Genomic DNA, 18,902 nt, shown 5'->3' with positions numbered 1-18,902 from the left:
GGGCTGTCTCTGGGCTGGTGGTCCTGGGTTCCATAAGAAAGCAGGCTGAGTGAGCCATGATGAACAAGCTAGTCAGCAGCACCCCTCCATGGCCTCTGCCTCTGCTCCTGCCTCCGGGTTCCTGCCTTGTTTGAGTTCCTGCCCTGACTCCTTCTGTGATGGATTGTGACTGGGGACATGTAACCCACCCCCACCCCCACCCCATCCCCCCATCCCCCACCCCCCACCCAAACTGGCTTTCCTCCCTAAGCTTCTTTTTTAGTCATGATGTTTCTCACAGCAATAGAAAGCAAACCAGGGTACATAGGAAAGCTGCAAAGTTGATCTTACAGAAGATGTGGGCAGAATGGTGGTGATCAGAGGCTGGAGAGAGGAGAGGGGGCAGGGGTGGAGCGGACGGGGCATGGACAAGCTGGTCCAGGGATACATTACAGTTAGGCAGGAAGAATACTTTCTGGTGTTTTACTGCAGAGGAGGGTAACTAATGTTAACAACAAGGACAGGAAGCAAACTTCAAATGAGTCAGAGATTCCGATGTTCTAATCGTGCGAGTTCAAAGCGAAGACTGTGATAATCACCCTGCGCTGAAACATGACATCACACCCCTCACACGTGGACCATCATTTATAGATTCTAGTGCCTTCTACCTGCTCTTGAGGGCACGATCACTGAGACAGTCTCAGCCCGGGAGGAGGGAAACTTGCAAGGACCTGTTGTCAGAGGCTGAGGAGGAGAAACCCTGTATTCGAAGCCTACGATACGGCGCTAAGCAAACCGCCTTTCCGGGATCTGGGATAAGCCTATCATGCTAATAATTCGCTAGAGGCTGAAAATGAAATAATGCAACGTTCTCATCATTCTTTAGGGCTCGAGGGTGTAACGAGGAGCAGATGGGAGAACTGTGGATTATAATAGAATATGATCTGGATGGAACAGAGAGTGTCTTGTGAAAGTGACCGCTAATTATAGGAGAGAGTGCAGGGCTGGGAAGGTGTAAGACAACACTACACTTAAACCTTGACATTTGAATCAGGACTTTACCCACAAGCCATTTACCAGCGGAGTGGGGAGAAAGCATTTCAGGCAGAAAATGGTATGTGTCAGGGTTGAAGAGGGCAGAGCAAAACACAGCGCACTATGGAGGACAAAAACTCCTCCGGGTGGCAAAGAGCACAGGCAAGTGAGTGGCAGTCGGGAGCTGTGAAGTCCCCTTTCTTTCCCGGAACTAAAGAGTCTTGGATGTCCCTTTCAACATCTGGGGGTCACTCCAGAAGAAAACGGAGCTGGTCAAAGGCTTAAGAAGCCTGACAGCGGTGGGTGGCTGTCAATCTGACAGGGCGGTGGCGGGCACAGGGAATCTTGTGACGATGTGTCGCTACACATCCTACGCTTCTGATTCCAGATGCCTGAGGCAGAATTCACAAAATGTGTTTGCTGCTCTTTATTTTTGAGATTGTATCTTAATTACAACATCTCTTCTTTCCCTTTACTGACTCCAAATGCTCTCACGCATCCCTCCTTACTGTATTTCATATTCATGGCCTCTTTTTTCATCAATTGTTATTGTATTCATACATGTATCTGTGTACATGTATTTGTACACACACACACACACACACATACACACACACACACACCCCACCTGTTGAGCCCATAAATGTTACTTGTGTGTATGTTTTCAGGGCTAGCCACTTAGCACTGCGCAAACAATTGTTGTGATCTTTCCTGGGGAGGACCAGCCACCTTTCCTGCTCCCATCGCCCCTCCGTTGTCTGTAGTTCTTTGAGCAGGGCTTTTTTCTTTCCGCTGTGGCATGCTTGTTGGCGTCCTCCTTGTCCAGCTCACAGCGGGTGGCCATGTTGGTGGGGCATGGGCATAGCTTCTGACGATACTAGGGGTCACAGTCTCACAGGGAAGTCTCTGGTCCTCTGGCTCTTACACTCTTCCTGCCCCTCTTCTGCAATGCTCCCTGAGCCCTAGGTGTCACGCAGTGTTTAAAAAGTACTGTTTAGATGATTCTCCTTCATTTCCTCTAGAGCAACTTTATTCCTATAACTATAAAATCAAATGCTCATATTAACAGGAGATCTGCCCCAAGATACCTAGTGGATGTCTGGAATGCAGTGTGCCAAACCCATCCACATACCCATATGTGATTTCCCTCTATATGCCCTGCAGAGCTGCCACACAGAACCAAGGTTAATTTATCCCTCCATGTATACACACACACACACACACACACACACACACACACACACACATATGTATATACACACACATATATATGTATATATATATATATATATATTATTTTTTTTGCCCTATGATCTCCTTTATGTCACTATTCTTGTGCTCCCAGGCCTTTCCTAAGCAAAATAAACGGGACTTGATGACACACCCTACACACACCATTACAGCTGTTCTGATAATGGAGCTAAGTCTGAAGTAATCAACAAGACAGGTAGCATTCAGAGCATGGAGAGGCTAAACAAAGGGATGGTTCATCTCATAGTCAGGACGGAGCAGAATCTCAACACACTGGATACAAACGAATAACTTGCGACTTGTTAGTTTTGGAATTTCCTATGTAATAAAAAGCGTAGGATGTGTAGCGACACATCGTCACAAGGTTCCCGGTGCCCGCCACCACCCTGTCAGATCTTAAGCCTTTGACCAGCTCCGTTTTCTTCTGGAGTGACCCCCAGATGTTGAAAGGGACATACCTATGTAATTTGGATAATATATGTCTATAGATAACTGATAACCAAGAAAGAGACATTGTAGCCAATGTAGTGTGTACATTACGTCAGGAGATAAGCGGCACCACGGAACAGCATGAGGCTGCCTGAGGATCAGGAAAAGGTCTGGGAGCACGGCGCATTGCAGCCTGGATTGGAGGTACAACAGTTAGTGAAACCTGTGTTGAGAAGACCCATAATCAGGGGTAAAGGGAGGGAGGGAGAGAGGGGTGGAGGAGGGAGGGAAGGAGAGAGAGCAAGCTAGCATATTGCTCTTCAGTCAGAAAAGCCTTGAGTGCAACTGCACTTGTGACGTGCAGAACAGGGGGTAAGAGAACGCCTCCTGAATCCTGCAATCTCCAATCTCCATTCCTTTCTTGGTAAGTGGTTGAATGTCTCACAGTCCCATTTAAATCCCACACACTGAGTCCGTTTGATTGCCAACATTGTTTTGATCCTTTTCTATAGCTACCGGGACAGTTGCTCCTCGAATCTAGGTTAGTGTAACCAAAGTACCTGGAATTAGCTCTATGTAGGCATTTGCAGATTTGGCAGGCCCACTAGTGTTTATACGCAGTGCAAACAATGTTTTCATTCAAATCATCTTGCTACGTCCGTTTAAAAAGAGATATTCCTTGGAGATCCTTGTCAGAGAGACGCGATCATTTACAAGTAATCATTGCATCCTGTCTGGAGACAGATTCTGGGCCAAAAGGCTGGACAAAGCCTCCATGGGTTTATTAGCTTAGCTAAGAAACACCAGCAAGTGAAATCAAGCCTAATGCTGAAACCTCAGTCCCCCATAGCTGCTGGCTCTCAAGGCCAGCGCTAAAGCCCACTCCTCTCTGAAGCGCTTGGCTCATTCATGCTTTTGAACCCTGCAGAGAAAACAAGCGAGTGAAAGGCAGAACTCAGTCCTGGGTGTTCTTTCAGTCGGTTTCCTTTTCCTTTTCAATTCACAAATTCAACGACCGGCGTGCAATATAGTTGCAAATTTAGATCTCTTACTGAGATTATATTTTATTTACAGTCAAATACATACCTGCCAGTATAAAATTTAATTCCTGTGAAGGCATGCACACACACCTGCAGCTTCCGGGCTCTAAGCATCCCACGTAATCTCTTCATTTACAGGAAAACAAATGCTGCTGCAGCTCCTTATTTCAGCAGAGCCCTCCTGTCTCCCGAAACTCTCAAGGCCCTTTCAGTTCTGCCTGCCTCCCCCCCCCCCTTCTCCCCAACTCTGCTTTCCATGCAAACACCAATACTAGCAAACCCTGCAACCCAACACTATCCTGCGGCCACTTCCAGTGCCACCCAGGCTGCTGGCAGAGGTCCCAAGAGCTGTTCCTGTCCTCTGTCTGCTCCTTGTTCCTCCCCAGCCTTGTCCGTCTCCACTCAAGATGGCAACTCTGCAGTTACTGGCCTTGTCCGTCCGTCGTGTCTCTACCACCCGGCTTGCTCTCAGCCACCAGCTTCTCCTTCTTCCCGTAGGCCAATGGGAAGTCACTTCCTGGTTCTTTCCTTTCAACAGTAACTGTATCTCTACTATGGCTTCAATGTGAGGCCCAGAGGCAGGATAGAAAGGGAGGGAAGATTGAGGGGACATGAGAAAGGAAAGGGGGTGCCACATTCTGCGGTCTGGCCTCTTGCCAGTTGAGGGTCAGAGGTTCCAGAGCCATTAACAATGCTTGTTGTGCAAGAGGCCAACACAGAGACAGTATTCTTTTATATAGTGATTTTTCTTCAAGTAAGAACAAGACAATTGCCAGATGCGGTGGCACAGGCCTTCGACTCCAGCACGTAAGAGTGAGAGGCAGAGGCAGGCCGATCTCTCGGTTCAAAGGAGCCTGGTTTGCGTAGTGGGTTCCATATGAGCCAGAGCTAGATGGTCAAACTGGGTCAACAACAAAGAATGCTACGGTTGAAATGAACCAAGTGCATAAGCTTGCAAGGCCTTTCTCCCTTCCTAGCTGTAATTCTCAGGAATCTTGCAAGGAGTCCCATCTATAGCACAGCATGTGTCTTGACTGCCGCGTGCCCTCCCTCCACCCCCTGCCCCTTCCCCTCCTCCTGCCCCATGCAGCCCTCGTGTGCATGGACAGAATTTAGTCCCGTGTGCTCTTCTTTCCAGAACAGGTTCTATTAAACATGATATTTAAAATGTAAGTTTAAGAGTTCTCGGCAATGTTTGGAGATGAAATTTGGAACTACTAAAGTCAGAGGCATGGCCACTGCAAAGACGCTGGGCTGAGGATCTCATCTGAGAAGCCCCAGGGTGCCGGGATGGTTTCCTGATTTGCTGAGCACCTTTCTATGAAGCCCTACACTTCCATTAGATCCCTTCTCGGGAACATCCAGCTCTGCTTCCTCCTGGACCCTCCTGTACCCTCCTCGATGGCCCAGCTAAGCATCTCACCTTTGTGTTGTGAGGTGGGTAAAGGTTCACTTCACACAAGTCACTGAAAAGATCCCCGGGCTGCTGCAGGTGGCAGCATTCCTCAGCCTCTCTGTCCCATGGCCTGTTGCTGCTGGTAGCCCTGAAATCCACATGCTAGAAAAATGCACGTTAGTGGCATTTAGGGGTGGGGCCTAGGAGGTTAGGATTAGTTGTCATGGGGGCGGGCCCTCATGGTCCAAATGGTGGTTTGATAAGAGAAGACACCTCAGCTGGCACACTGGCTCTGTTGCCATGTGATGCCTTTGCCAAGATGTAAGAAGCCAACGCCAAGCTCTTGAATTTACTAGCCTCCCAAATCAGAGGCCAAAATAGCCCTTATTCTATATAAACCATCCAGTCTCCAGTACTTTGAAATAGCAATGGAAAATGGGCTACATCTAACTACGCATTGGATTCTTAGATGAGCTGTGTTTTGGATTGCTGAAGAACTGGCTCTTCCACTGTTCCTCTGGTGGCTTTGTGCATTTTCTAATTAGCAACTGACGTGGCAGGAATACCTTACCCTTTCCCCCTTCTGCCCTCTACTCTAGGCCTTCTGCCCAAGTCAGCCTTCAGACCCCCCTCCCTTGCTCAGGGCAAAACTCTACAGATGTCTCACTCTCTCCCCCTTCCCCCCTCCCCCGGCTTCTAATCCACTCCTTGTATGGGCTCTGTACATTCTGAGTCCAGCCACCCCCCTCACCGCCCCTGCCTACACTCTAACACGGCCTTCTAGCTTTTTCTTTTTGCTGAGCCATCCACTTCCCATGAATTATACCTGTCCAAATAAAACCCTAGTTTATCCCTCCACCCTTAACAAAGACCTCTCTAAGCTCTGGATCCAAACACTTTTCTACCCCTTTCTTCTTTTCTTCCACCCTCCCCATCTTGGCTCCCACCTACCTGGCTTACACTGCCCTGGCCTATGACCACGCCACCTGCTGTGTTCTGGGGACACTGACGCTGCTGCTCAGATCCCTGCCAACACAGCAGCCCCTAGAGGCCTCTCTGACCAGAACATCTGCGTGAGTGCCCAGCCACTCACCATTGCCCTCCATTGTTTTCTGTTTGCACATCATTTATCTGTGTACACCTGCCATCTCTGGAATAGATGGCCCATGGGCATCTTAGTCTTTGTGTGACTCTGTGCATAAGCCTCAGCACAATGCCTGTACCTTGTAGGCACGCAAGCAATGTCCTGGATGGATACATATAGAGCTGTTAATGGAAGTCTTCCTGAAAGACGGTCTGAAATAAGACAAGTCTTCGATGCATCATTTACTAAGCAGTCATCAGGAGTCAACAGGCTTTCGCCTATTACAACTGACAGACTCTCGTGAGGTCAGGTCCCCCGGCCTCCATTGCTCAGTCATATCTAGGACACGGAATGAGCCATGAGATGTTGTACTACAAGGGCCAGTTAAGCAGATCCTCTCTGTAGAGTTTACCGGGGCACAGTGGAGGCGTCTCAGGAACTTGCCCAGCATCCGGAACGGGAGCCATGGTAGGCTGCATCTGGGCTTGCCAACAATAATCTTTACTGATTTACACCAAAGCCATGTGATTAATGTGTCTAAAATGATGAGAGGAACAGGCCTAGAAGTGTGCCCGTCTGAGGTCCCGCCCGTCTTCAACTGCGTCAGTCCCAGGCATCCTTTTAGGAATGCCATCAGTGGTCATGGTAGAATTAGTCTGTCCTCGGGTTCATGCAAAAGGTAATCACACATAAAACAAAACTTTTAGGCCACAGTAGAAGACACCTTTAACCCTAACACTTGGGAGGCAGAGGTGGGCAGATGTCTGTGAGTTTGAAGGTAGCCTGGTTGACATAGAAAGTTGCAGGCCAGCCAGGGCTATATAGCAAAATCCTACCTCAAAACAAAATAACAACAGACCCCCTAAATCCAAAATAACAACAGACCCCCTAAATCCAAAATCCTATGTGTTTCAGTGCAATATGCTGTATGGCCCTATGTAAGTTGCTGGAAGGAGGAGAAGGAAGAGATTGCAATGAAAGGCTTGCACCCACAGAGGGGAGGGGAACACTGGGTTGCCAGGGCATGAGTGACACAGGCAGTGGTGGGGTGGGAACCAAAGGGGGAGTCACAGGATGCAGGAAGGATGCAGGAAACTGACTTTTGTCTCTATGCTTTTTAACTTATTTTCTCCAAGCATCAGGAAAGTTTCACTTCTAAAAACAAATTGCATCTCTCATAAGCAAAGAGATGTTTCCCCAATGACACCATATATATATATATATCATATATATCACATATATATGTATATCAGAATATATATCAATATATATAGTTATATCTATTTATCTATCAATCTATCTCCTTTGTAGAATTATAAAGACTTTGAAAGTGCCGTAACTCCATTTTTTTCAAGACTATACCAAGCCTTAAAATCAAGCAAAAAGACCACTAGTCTGATCCACCTGCTAAATGTGCTACCGAGGGATGTTTTCCATTGTGTCAGACAAAAGACATGCTTTGTGGTGTTTCACTTTGGCCATTCCTGGAGGGCCATGGGTATAGTTTAGGTGTGGAGGAAGAGGCTACAGCAGGACAGTGTGGATCAGAACATCTCATGGGGTCCTGTCATACATAGAGGGTTTTTAATTCACTGGGAGGCAGAGAGAGAGAGAGAGAGAGAGAGAGAGAGAGAGAGAGAGAGGAGAGAGGGGGGGAGAGCGCACATATTCAGATCTTGGAAGCAGGCTGATTTGCATATCATTACCAACAGGATTAGCTGTGAATAGGATCGTTTTACCAGTGGAAATGCCGTTAAGTAACATTGAGGATGCGTGGAAGGAGAAACTACAGATAACCTGAAGCCAATGGCAGAGACTAGCATCCCTGAAGGCAAGTTTTCATTAAGTAAAGGCAACTCTCAGGACGGCATGGCCTGCAGTTTCAGCTTGGTCTTTACTGGCTCAACACAGGGAAAGGTCTCTCTACAGCAATGGGAGCCTCTTTCCTCATCTACCGCTCGGCAGGAGCCCTTGGTCCAGCCCAGCCTACAGTCTTCAGCACTGCAGACCCTCCATTTCTGCAGTCGTAAAAATGTGTTCCAGGTTGTAAGGAGGTGAACATGACTTAACCTGAGAGTAATGCTTTAAAACAAATTTCATGCCATCTGCCATGTCATTTTTAAGCAGTACCGTCTGTTTCCACAGAACTCAAACACAGCTTTGTTTTTAAAGGCTGAATTTCATAGGTCTTCGCTTTAGCACTACAGGATAGTCCCCTCTGGCAAATTAAAAGGCTTCTGTGATGAAAAAACATGTTCCCAAGGGTGGCAGCATTTCCACCCCGTGGACTTGAGTTCAGCAAGTTCCACGGCCATAAAGAAAATCCTTTGGTAAGGTGTCATCTTAGCTCCCACAATGCTGTTCTGCAAAAAAATCTAATAGAGACTTTAATTAAAATGGACCAAATGTGGCAGCGTACAAACAGGTACGTGGGAGAGAAAATGGCTACATTTGTCCTGGCAGTACATCAATGGAGGATAACTCATTAGAACAAAATTTTGGAACTGAATTGGAAGCTGCTAGGAAACTCTAACCAATATGAGCACGCTTCCCAGCCATCTGATATTTATTATGGAGGCACTGCTAGGTATGTGAAGAAATACAAAAAAGTGAAAAAGATCTGTCTCCACTTTCAACGTACAACTATAACTCAGCACCCTGGAGGGAACGGGTCTCAGGACCCCCCCAACCCCTACCCCAGACTAAAATTCATCGGTGTGCAAGTTCTTTATGTAAAGATGGCACGGTGTCTGCAGAGACCCTGTGCACACACTCCTCTATACTTTGCACACTCTCCAGATGACTTGTGACACCCTGCACAGTACACATGCTGTGGGAATCATTGGGCTGCACTACTGTTTGGGGGAGCGGTGACAACAGAACTGTCTCTACCTGTTCAGCACAGATACAACTTTTTTGGCCTATTTTTCCTGCATAGTTAATAGGGAAACCCATGCATACAGATGTGAGGGCCCATCAGCAAATCGAATTGTAGAGAAACAATGTTGCACTAAAGACAAATATATTTCTCAGCTGAACTTGATGTTTTAGTGGCTATAATAGAAGCTAGGAAAAAGTAAAATAAAATAAAATAAAATAAAAATAAATAAAAAATAAATAAAACAAATAAGGTGGCCAAGGAAAGGATCCTTCAGACTTATTATATTTAAGAAATGGGCTGGGAAGAAGAATAGTCCAAAGAACTTCTAGGAAATTAACAGTCAGGAGACATAGGAAAGAATTATGTCTCTGAAGCCAGAGCTGCAGAGGTGAGCCGAAGCCGAGGAGACCCGGAGCGGGAGGAGAGCAAGGGCTGTGGCTGTGAAGGGGTCTCTGTGTCTGGAGGGAGGACATAAGCGATAGGACAACATCCTACAGGAAGGGAACTAAGGCTTGCATAAAAAAATCAACCTTAGGCCTAAAATAACAGTTCTTCTAAAGGAACACTTCATTAACCCCAGGCCTCCATCCCCGGGAATAGAACTGTGGCCAGACCACGGCAGTGGTTTTTTTTTTTTTTAAAGAGCAGTGGAGTCATTTACCGAAGCGTCTTCTTGCCAAGGAACTGAGAAAAAGTAAATTGATGTAAATAAAAATTATTCATACAATCCTCTACCCTAAGGGATGTCCAGCTTTGATATTGTAAAATATTTACTTAAATTATATATACATATGTATATATATATTTATATATTATAATTTGACACGATGTGAAAAATGAGTGATAAACAACTTAAGAATGACTAATAGACTTTGGTCTCTATGATGGAAAGTGGGGGGGGGGCAGGTCAGGAATGAAGTAACAACAAAATGGCAAAATAAAAAAATGATTGTCTGAGGATGACAAACAATATTTACTCTTCCTTGATGGAGGATGTTGATCTGGAGTCGTGGAGCTTAACTCTGCTCCTTCCCTGCCTGCACTTCATAGGTTACGGGGAAAAACAAAAGGCCACATTAGGAGGCCAGGGAGGTGACTTAGTGGGTAAAAAGCTTGAGGTGCAAAGCAAGAAGATCTGACTTCAGCCCCCAGCATCCACACGCCAAGCTAGATGCATGTTGAGAATCCTAGCACTAGGGAGGACACCTGGGGCCTGCTGGCCAGACAGTTTAGCTCAGTGGTTCTCACCCCTCCTAATGCTGTGACCCTTTAATAAAGCCCAGCCATAAGATTATCGCATTGCTCCTCCATCACAGCAACTCTGATATTGTTATGAATCATAATGTTAATGTCTGATACGCAGGATATCTGATATGGGACCCCAGTGAGGGCCATGACCCACAGGCTAAGAACCACCAGGAGCTGAAACAGCCAGTGAAGAGACCCTGTCTCAAAAACCAACATGAAAAGCCATTGAGGAAACTCTTGCCTTCACATCCATGTGCATGAGCATCCGCACATGTGTGTGCATCCCCCACCTCCATACTCACATAGCCCCATGCCATATGGCAGGGAGCTCTCTAGAAGGCAGGCTTCCAAGATAGCATTTCCACACAAACTGAACTTACATGGAAATCTAGTTTAATCTGTAGAGTCCATTCCGAGGAAGTGCTCTCAGCCAACGTGAGAAGTCTCGCACAACCGTTTGGATAAACCTTTAAGATAAAGTCCTTGAGGGACAAGAACTGTGGTGATTGTAAACTAACACGTCAGATGGGGGGTTTCATAGGAACGACATGCTATTTTAGCCTTATACTGGGAAAGTAAGCTTGAATTAGTTACAGTCCACTTTATAATGTGACTGCTGAGGCGTGTCTGGCTAATTTGTGCTACATTTGGTAGCAAGGTTTTTTTGTTTGTTTGTTTTGTTTTTTACCTGTCTTACAAATGCTATTAACAAATCCTTGGCGGTCCTGGATCCTGGCCTTTTTCTGTTTTTTTGAGCACATTAGAGGATGAACCAGGGCCTCATCTTATGCATGATAGGCCCAAGTTTTACCATTAAGTAATTTCCTAACCTTTTAAAACCCTATCTTTCTATCTATCTATCTATCCATCCATCTATCTATCTATCTCTTTATCTATATATTAATTATCATACTTTGTTAGATGAGGGTATTTCCATGCGAAAGTACAATGAATTTTGGCCTGGTAGGAATGTAAGCTAGTCCAGCCTTTGTGGAAATCTGCATGGAGGTACCCACTCCTGGTGGCCAATGCCATCTACCTTCATGACCTTCAACAGGACTTCCCAGTGGTGGCAATTTCCATGTCAGGATGTCAAAACACTGTTCTGAATATTATTCATTGCATAAGCAGCCAAATGAAACATTTCTCCCAAAGCATTTCTCTGGACTCCATGTGCTCACTGTTGGTCTGTTTAAAAAAATCACACTGGCAGGCAAAGCTGGGCAGTCTTAACAGACAAAGCAAAAAACGTCCTAAGAAGAATTATGAGAAAGGCCAAGTGCTCAGGGTGGGTGTGAATGGAGCCAGCCCCCTTCCCAGAGCGTTTCCTGCTAATGGTATCTGATGCCTTCTTCCTCTTGTAGGAATTGTTATTAACAGTTGACTGAGAAAAGATGTTTTCCCTCACAACACAGTTCAATGTAAACTTTTTTCACAGTACCATTTATATAAAGATCACACATGTGCATCTCAGAGGAGTTCTCATTTTTACAAAATGGATACCGTGGACTCACGTGCAGATAAAAATTTCTAGGAACTCTTAGCGGAAGCCTCCTTATGCCTTCCCCACTCTTACTCATCCTCTGCCAACACCAGCCTAGCCATGCTCTTGACTCTAACACTACATGTTACGCTTGCACATTTGGAGACTTTCTACAGATAAGTATGCGACACTGATGTTTGTGGACACCTCAGACATTGTGATGGCTGCCTTCTATACATAAGGAAATGTGTTCCTAGTCTGCTGCTGGACCAGCTGTTGTCAATGGGCACAGGATGATTTTTTCCTTTCATTGTAAACTTGATTCGATAATGAACAACCCATAATACTGTAGGGCTTACAATAAACATCCAGAGCTGGCAGCCACCTCATGCTATGCTTACTGAGTTCCACAGGGTAGTGGGTCTCTGATCGTCCCTCTCAGAGGCCAAGAGCCTTGAACATTTTCCTGTGTCCCCCTGGACAGCTTTTTGTGGCATTGAGAGGCCCAGGACTGTCATTAGAAGAGGATTTCTAAGGACTGGCTTGGGAGATGCTCTGTCCCGTCAGACTGAAGTCTCCCAGGCTGAGGCTTGCCTAGCTCAGTCAGTGTCTAGCATCTTCTGAGAGTGGGACAGAGCTGTGGTGCACACCCGAGTCTGGAGTCAGTGAACTGTTCACAAAGCACAGACCGGTTCACAGACTTGACTCAAAAGAGTGCTGCTGACAGGCAGTGGGTGGTGGTGGGGGAGCAGGACACACATGGATGGACGGACAGACATGGCCCACAGTTTGGCAGTTTGTAGAAAGCTGAGATACACAACCCTCTTCCAATTAGACAGGCACACTGGACATATGCCATCTAACCCACGGAGAGCCACCATTTCCACACTGAGAATCTTCCAGAATAAAAGATAATTTAGATGTACAACCTAACACCAGCAACAGATACTTTAATGTACCACCACTGACTGCCCTTACACACTAACTTTTCTTCTTTTGGTATGTGTATATGGGGGCAGGTAATATACCAGGTAATGCAGAAAACGTACTCATATTACTGGGAGTGACATACATAAAAATATAGACCTTACCTAAAAGTCACCACATTGTTGCCCACTACTTTTAGAGTTAACAGTGACACTATTCCACGGGGAAAGACCCCATCTTCCTCTGACCAAGTGCACACAGCTGCTGAGTGAGGGCAAGAGAGAGGGCAGCATTCAAACCAGAAGGCTCCTGCTCAGCTAGTGCTCCCCTGCCTCCCCTTGGCCGACTTGCCTGCACTCCTTCAATGGAAGCTGAAACTGGGAGTCCTCCTTGGTCTTCTTTGAAAAGTCTTTTCCTGCCTTAGGAATCTTGCTTATTATGAGTTTATATTGGATTACCCAGGGCCAGTGGGAACTGTGTCAGGCTAGGTAAATAAACACATCATTAAGGCACAACGCATGAAAACAACCCCCATGGCTGTGAAAAGGGCCAATTTTAAATGGAGATAAATGCCTTTGCTCCACAAATACCAGCCAACCCTGATCGAATTCCCCTCAGCTCAGGCTGTGATCGGTTAATTCTAGGATAAACAAGACTATAGATTTAACAGGAAGAGAATGCCATAATCAGGAACAGTGGGCTGCAGGACAGATCCTGTTCAGGCTGTGGTGACTCCCATCCCTGCGCCGGGGTGGGGAGGCCACATCCCTCACGGTACAGCCTCCATGACCACCTCTGAGGGAGTAGGTATGTCAGTCAGCTCACATGGAAGGATAGAAGGAGAGAGGGACAGGGCCAGACAGAGGGATAGAAGACGAAAGAGGTAAATCAAGGAAGAAGACTGAGCCACAGGTTAGAGAAAAAGCCCTGTGGAACAATGGGTGGCTGTGTCCCCGACACCGGAGATCCTGCAGCAGGAAACGCCTTGGCTCTCACTGACCAGCCAGCCTAGCGGAGCGAGTGAATGTCAGGGTTGGGGACATGCCGTGTCCTGAAATAGGAGATGGAAGGCAATTAAGACACCCAACCTCCTTGACCCTTGAACTCTGTGTGCATATGCACTTATATGTACAAGGCAAATACACACACACACACACACACACACACACACACACACACACACACACACTTCTGGAAGGGTAAAATGAGCTTCATCTGCCCCCACTCTGCTGGAGGAGGATGCAGAGGTGGATGCACTTTTCTGCTTGTTGTGGCTACTAAAGGCCACCAGCCCTCCTAAGGGTGGGCATCTGTGTAAGGTAGGAGCGGAAGCTCCCTGTCCTTCTGCTGCCCACTCTTCTAGGATGTCCTTACAACAGACCATTGGGTTGGGTGATCCAGAGGAATCACGTTTCTCATGCTACTGACCCAGCATCTTCCCTTTTTTTCTTCCTTCCTTCCTTCCTTCCTTCCTTCTTTCTTTCTTTCTTTTGGGGTGGGGAAGGTTTTTTTTTTTTTTTTTTTGGTTTTTCGAGACAAGGTTTCTCTGTGTAGCCTTGCCTGTCCTGGACTAACTTTGTAGACCAGGCTGGCCTTGAACTCACAGTGATCCGCCTGCCTCTGCCTCCCGAGTGCGGGGAAGTTTTTTTGAGACAGGGTTTCTGTGTAGCCTTGGCTGTCCTGGACTCCCTTTGTAGACCAGGCTGGCTTTGAACTCACAGCGATCCGCCTGCCTCTGCCTCCCGAGTGCTGGGATTAAAGGCGTGCGCCACCACGCCCGGCCAGCATCTTCCCTTTCTTAAGAAGAAAAGAGCCGTGTGTAAAATGGGAGAAACTACCCAGAAACAAACCTGACTTGGGATGTGCATGGGCGGGAAAGCAAGGTGTCTGGTGTCTACAAGACCACGGGTTCTGCTTCCCATTGCACTGGGCTAGGCTTGGTGTCACCTTTCCCTAGCCGCAAGCAACGTGGCCACCAAGAAGGCCCTGGCTTACGCAGGCCATGCCAGTCGCTCTGCCTCCCATGGCTTTCTTTAGTCTTGCCTGGAGGCACCCACAGACGATGGTTTTCCAGTCATTGGAAGATGCCGGGAGGCAGCCACGTGACACTACACACAGGAAAGCCCATCACTGCTCACATCTTTCCTACAGAGCCTGCCTAGTGCATAGGGATGGCGACACTGGCCTGCCAGCATTTGGGAGGGAAACTTGCGGCTCGCTGAGGGACTCATCTCTGCCAGACCTCACCTACAACCCTTTCTTATATCATCCTGTAGTGAGAGGCCAGCACACACTGATACTCATAAAATCTATTTCCCATAATGAAATGATGCAGTTGACCCTGGAGCATGGAGCATGGGAGAGGTGAGGCAAATGGGGGGAGGGCAGCATATTTGTAGTGACTCAAGGAGGAGATGCTGGGTTGGGGACTGCTGCCTGCTGTTAGGGACCTGAAACCTACCAGGAGGCAAATCCCAACTCCCCTCCAGGTTTCATGACCACAGAGATGCCTTGCCTTCTGCAAGGCTTCTGGTTCTTGTATGGAGTAGAAATTATGGCGCAGATTAAATGTACAAAGTGCACAGTAAACTGTGGAGCCTAGGGCTAGCCACCATCAAGGTCATCATCATCATCATCATCATCATCATCATCATCATCATCATCATCATCATCGCCACCATGTGGCCCCTCCTAGCCACAAAGAAATTCCAGATAACTTAAAACACGGCAGCTGACTCTTTTCACTCGCCACTCCATCAGTGTGTAGGGACAAAGGATCTATGGCTAATGCAGTTAGGAAACAGGCACTGCTTTAGAGTAAACAGTTTTGGCTGAAGCTCCAAAAGTGTCAGGATAGCAAGAACCATCTTCTAAGGTTTAAGCAAGTGTCATTTCCCAGGATGCCACACGGAGCTTAGTAAATAGTAGGCGGTGATGATCAGCGAGCCCCCTCAAAACAGTGACTGTGAACTGGCCCCAAATCAAACCTATGATTGCTCCCCAGTCTCACGGCACCCCAAGCTTGCCCTCCACTGACAGAATTCAGTGCTCTCAGCCTGGGACTTGGTGCCTGAGAGCGTGGCGGCTATGAACAGGTTGTCTGTCTGGAAATGGTGCCAGGTCGGGGACCGCAAGGCACTATCTTACGTTCATTAACCCAGGAAATCGGATCTGTGGTGATATTTTTTTCCCCTACCCCCTAGAGGAAAGGGCAGTCATGGAAGCTTAATCTCTTCAAATAATGCAGATTTTTATCTGCGCTAGGGCAGCCTCTCTACTTCCACTTGGCTCAGTAAGTGACTCTGCATTTTAAAGCCCCCTAATGCGATAATGATAATACCATCCCCGCTGTCATTATCCTATGGTGGCGGCATCATCCGCTGAGACCCAGTCAGGCGGCCCCATCCCCTGGCCCTTCATCTTGCCTGCGCTCGGCAGGATGCACGGCCCTGCAGCTGCCAGCGTTTATTTACACACATTCCTGATGCAAATTGAATTAATGAGCATAATTTAACACAGACATAGTGATGTCCCTCCCAGCTCTCTCTGCTCCTCCAGTCCTCCAGCTCTGTCCCTCACACCTTCCTCCCTGGTGGCCTTCCTGGTGTGGCTGTGCGGCAGGAAAGTAGGACATGTGATCTTCACAGAACCTATGCACATCCTTTGGTTTACTTAGGTCAGTGTAGGTGACTTAAGGTTCTTAATGGGATGCAAATGCTACATAAGCCTATGTAGTGCTGTGTTGCTTAGGGTAGAAGGACAAGGGGAAAGCAGTTCTCTGTTCTGTGCTGATGGAATGCTTCCCCACCTCTAACTATTTGCAATCTGTAGTGGGTAGGTGAATACCCGGGTAGGAAACCAAAGGACTAGAAGACCAAAAACCACCAACAGCATCTTTTCCCCCCTCTCTTCAGGTAATGTGTTTAGCCTCATCTATCTTTATTGGCTGCCCATGAAACAGAGAAACATCAACCTACAAGCCCCATCCACTAAACATAAACACAGACTCCAAAGCCGAGGCCTTAAAGGAAGAGTGGACCGAGAATGCTGGGACCCTCAGCTTTCACACAGAAAGCTAAAGTAACCCCACATGAGAAACTTCAGTGTGGATGTGGTTAGGTGCAGGAGGTCTGTTTATTGCCCTTGGGCAGACCAACGAGGAATTTCCTGCGTGCTATGCCAAATTCAGGGCTCAAGTAACTCTGTCTGAAGTCTGTGTGATGAAGCCAGTGGTCGTCCTGTGTATTGACACATTGTATACCTCTGCTGCTCATTCCTGCCAGTCACCCTTCCTTCCACATTCTACCAAGTGGAGAAAGAGATTAGAAAGGGAAAGGGGAGAAAATTCCTTCTAAAATAAAAAATAAAAATTAAAAAAAAAAAGAGAAAGAATTAAAAGTGAAACCCATGTCAATGTGTTGGACTTTCCTCTCCCAGAATACAGACACACATAGTACCTCCAGCAATAAAATTCCTAACCTTGGACCCAAGACTGTTTGCCTAGGTCCACACAGATTCAGCCGTTGGCTGCTTTAATTGAAATAGCATATGTGTTGAATTCCGCCCAGTAAAGTGTATTTGGGGATTTTTTTTTTTTGAGGAAAGATTGAGTTTATCATAAAAATATATTTCATCAAGGTCCCAGTAAAATGCACGGCCTTTTTACCCAAACCACAAAGGCTGCGGATTCCTTTGCTGGAAAAGCTGGCTGCTTCTGTTGGCGAGATTAAGTTCTGCTGAATATTTTGCGGTGGGAAAAGATAGGAGATCACTTTGTCCTTACCGGAAGCTCTGAGAAACAGAAAGGGTATCGCACGGGCACGATTTCCTTACTATAGATTCTTCTGGGACGTTTACAGGAGCAGACCTAAACATGCTCTAGAAAGAACCTAAATGTCGCAGCCAAGCCCAAATTCATCTGGAATCTTCCAGTACCCAGAAGGGGCTGCCCTGCAAGGATGATGGATGGGGAACCGTTTCCCCTCAGTGCTAGTAACGTATTTGCTCAAATTGAAAGGGCCACTACCTTCCATCAATACGATGAAAGGGTGTTGAACACACACCTTTCCCTCCTACTTCCTTTTTGGTTGCTCCTGACCTGATAGCATCTTGAGGGGAAAAAGATGCACTTTTTAATACGATGGGATATTTGGCCAGTCTATGAAAAGCGAGGTTGCCAAGAGGCAGCCCTATGGTTTAACTGCTGGCTTTTCTTGCAGCAAAATAAATAAATAAATAAATAAATAAATAAATAAATAAATAAAAGTTATTTCTCAAATTGCTTTAGGCACTGACACGTTAGGAATTGCTAATATGTGCAGTTAAATTTGACTTTCAGATAATCTGGCCATGGGCCCATGGGCGTCCTGGGCCAGGTCCCACAGGCACTGGCCTCGGCTCTCTCTCTGGAAGCTGCCTCTTCTATATCACTTCTTTGTTAATTCTGAGACAGTGTTTCACTCTACAGTCTAGCCTGGCCTGGCACTGCTAACTCTCCTGCCTCAGTTTCCTAAACTCTCATATCATAGCTGCATACTTCTACTGCTGCCCCTTTCTCTCTTTCTTTTTTGTTTGTTTTGTTTTGTTCCTTGGTTTTTTTTCCAGACAGGGTTTCTCTGTGTAGCCTAGGATGTCCTGGACTTTTGTAAACCAGGTTGACCTGGAACTCACAACGATCCGAGGCAGGGGTGAAAGGCATGTGCCACCACTGCCTGGCTCTCTCTACCTTTCTTAGCCTGGCTTTCCATTTAGCCTTTTTATATATTATTTGGACTGCAGTATACTCTATGTTTCCTTTTTCTGGTTCTTAGATCAAAGCCATTTTGGTGGGGTTTGTTAGTGTTTCCTGTACTCAAGGAATTCTGACTGTGATAGCTAATGAAGTTGAGCGTGTTTAGAAGCCCCACATCAGGCCAGCTGAGCGTCGGGCTCTCCTTAAGTAGTTCCTACTTGGCAACGCCACGATGAAGAAATTCTCGTAAGAGAAGTGCTGACTTGAGTTTTAGTGTTCAGAGTTTCCAGAGTTTTGTACAAACAAGCCACACAGAATACAGTATTCCAGGTCCAGGCTTAGACCTTAGGCGGTCACTGTCCTCGAGGGTCAAACACAAATTCTCCTACTTCTTTACGCTCCCGGCGGACACACGTGT

General features: G+C 46.7%; 1 protein-coding gene and 1 long non-coding RNA gene across 6 annotated transcripts in view; one reads left to right on the top strand and one right to left on the bottom strand.

Moving 5' to 3' along the window:
* Window positions 1–18,902, bottom strand: part of ATP8A2 (ATPase phospholipid transporting 8A2) — a 543,049-nt gene that overhangs the window by 95,703 nt on the left and 428,444 nt on the right. The gene's annotated exons all lie outside the window — the stretch shown is intronic.
* LOC311589356 lies at window positions 1,068–9,793 on the top strand. Its single transcript, XR_014776518.1, has 3 exons — window positions 1,068–1,180; window positions 4,873–5,171; window positions 7,927–9,793. It is a non-coding gene; the product is annotated as an uncharacterized lncRNA (long non-coding RNA).

Source organism: Acomys minous (assembly GCF_964271855.1).
Source record: "Acomys minous genome assembly, chromosome: 18".
Classification (NCBI taxonomy): domain Eukaryota; kingdom Metazoa; phylum Chordata; class Mammalia; order Rodentia; family Muridae; genus Acomys; species Acomys minous.
This window is presented reverse-complemented; position numbering and strand designations above follow the sequence as displayed.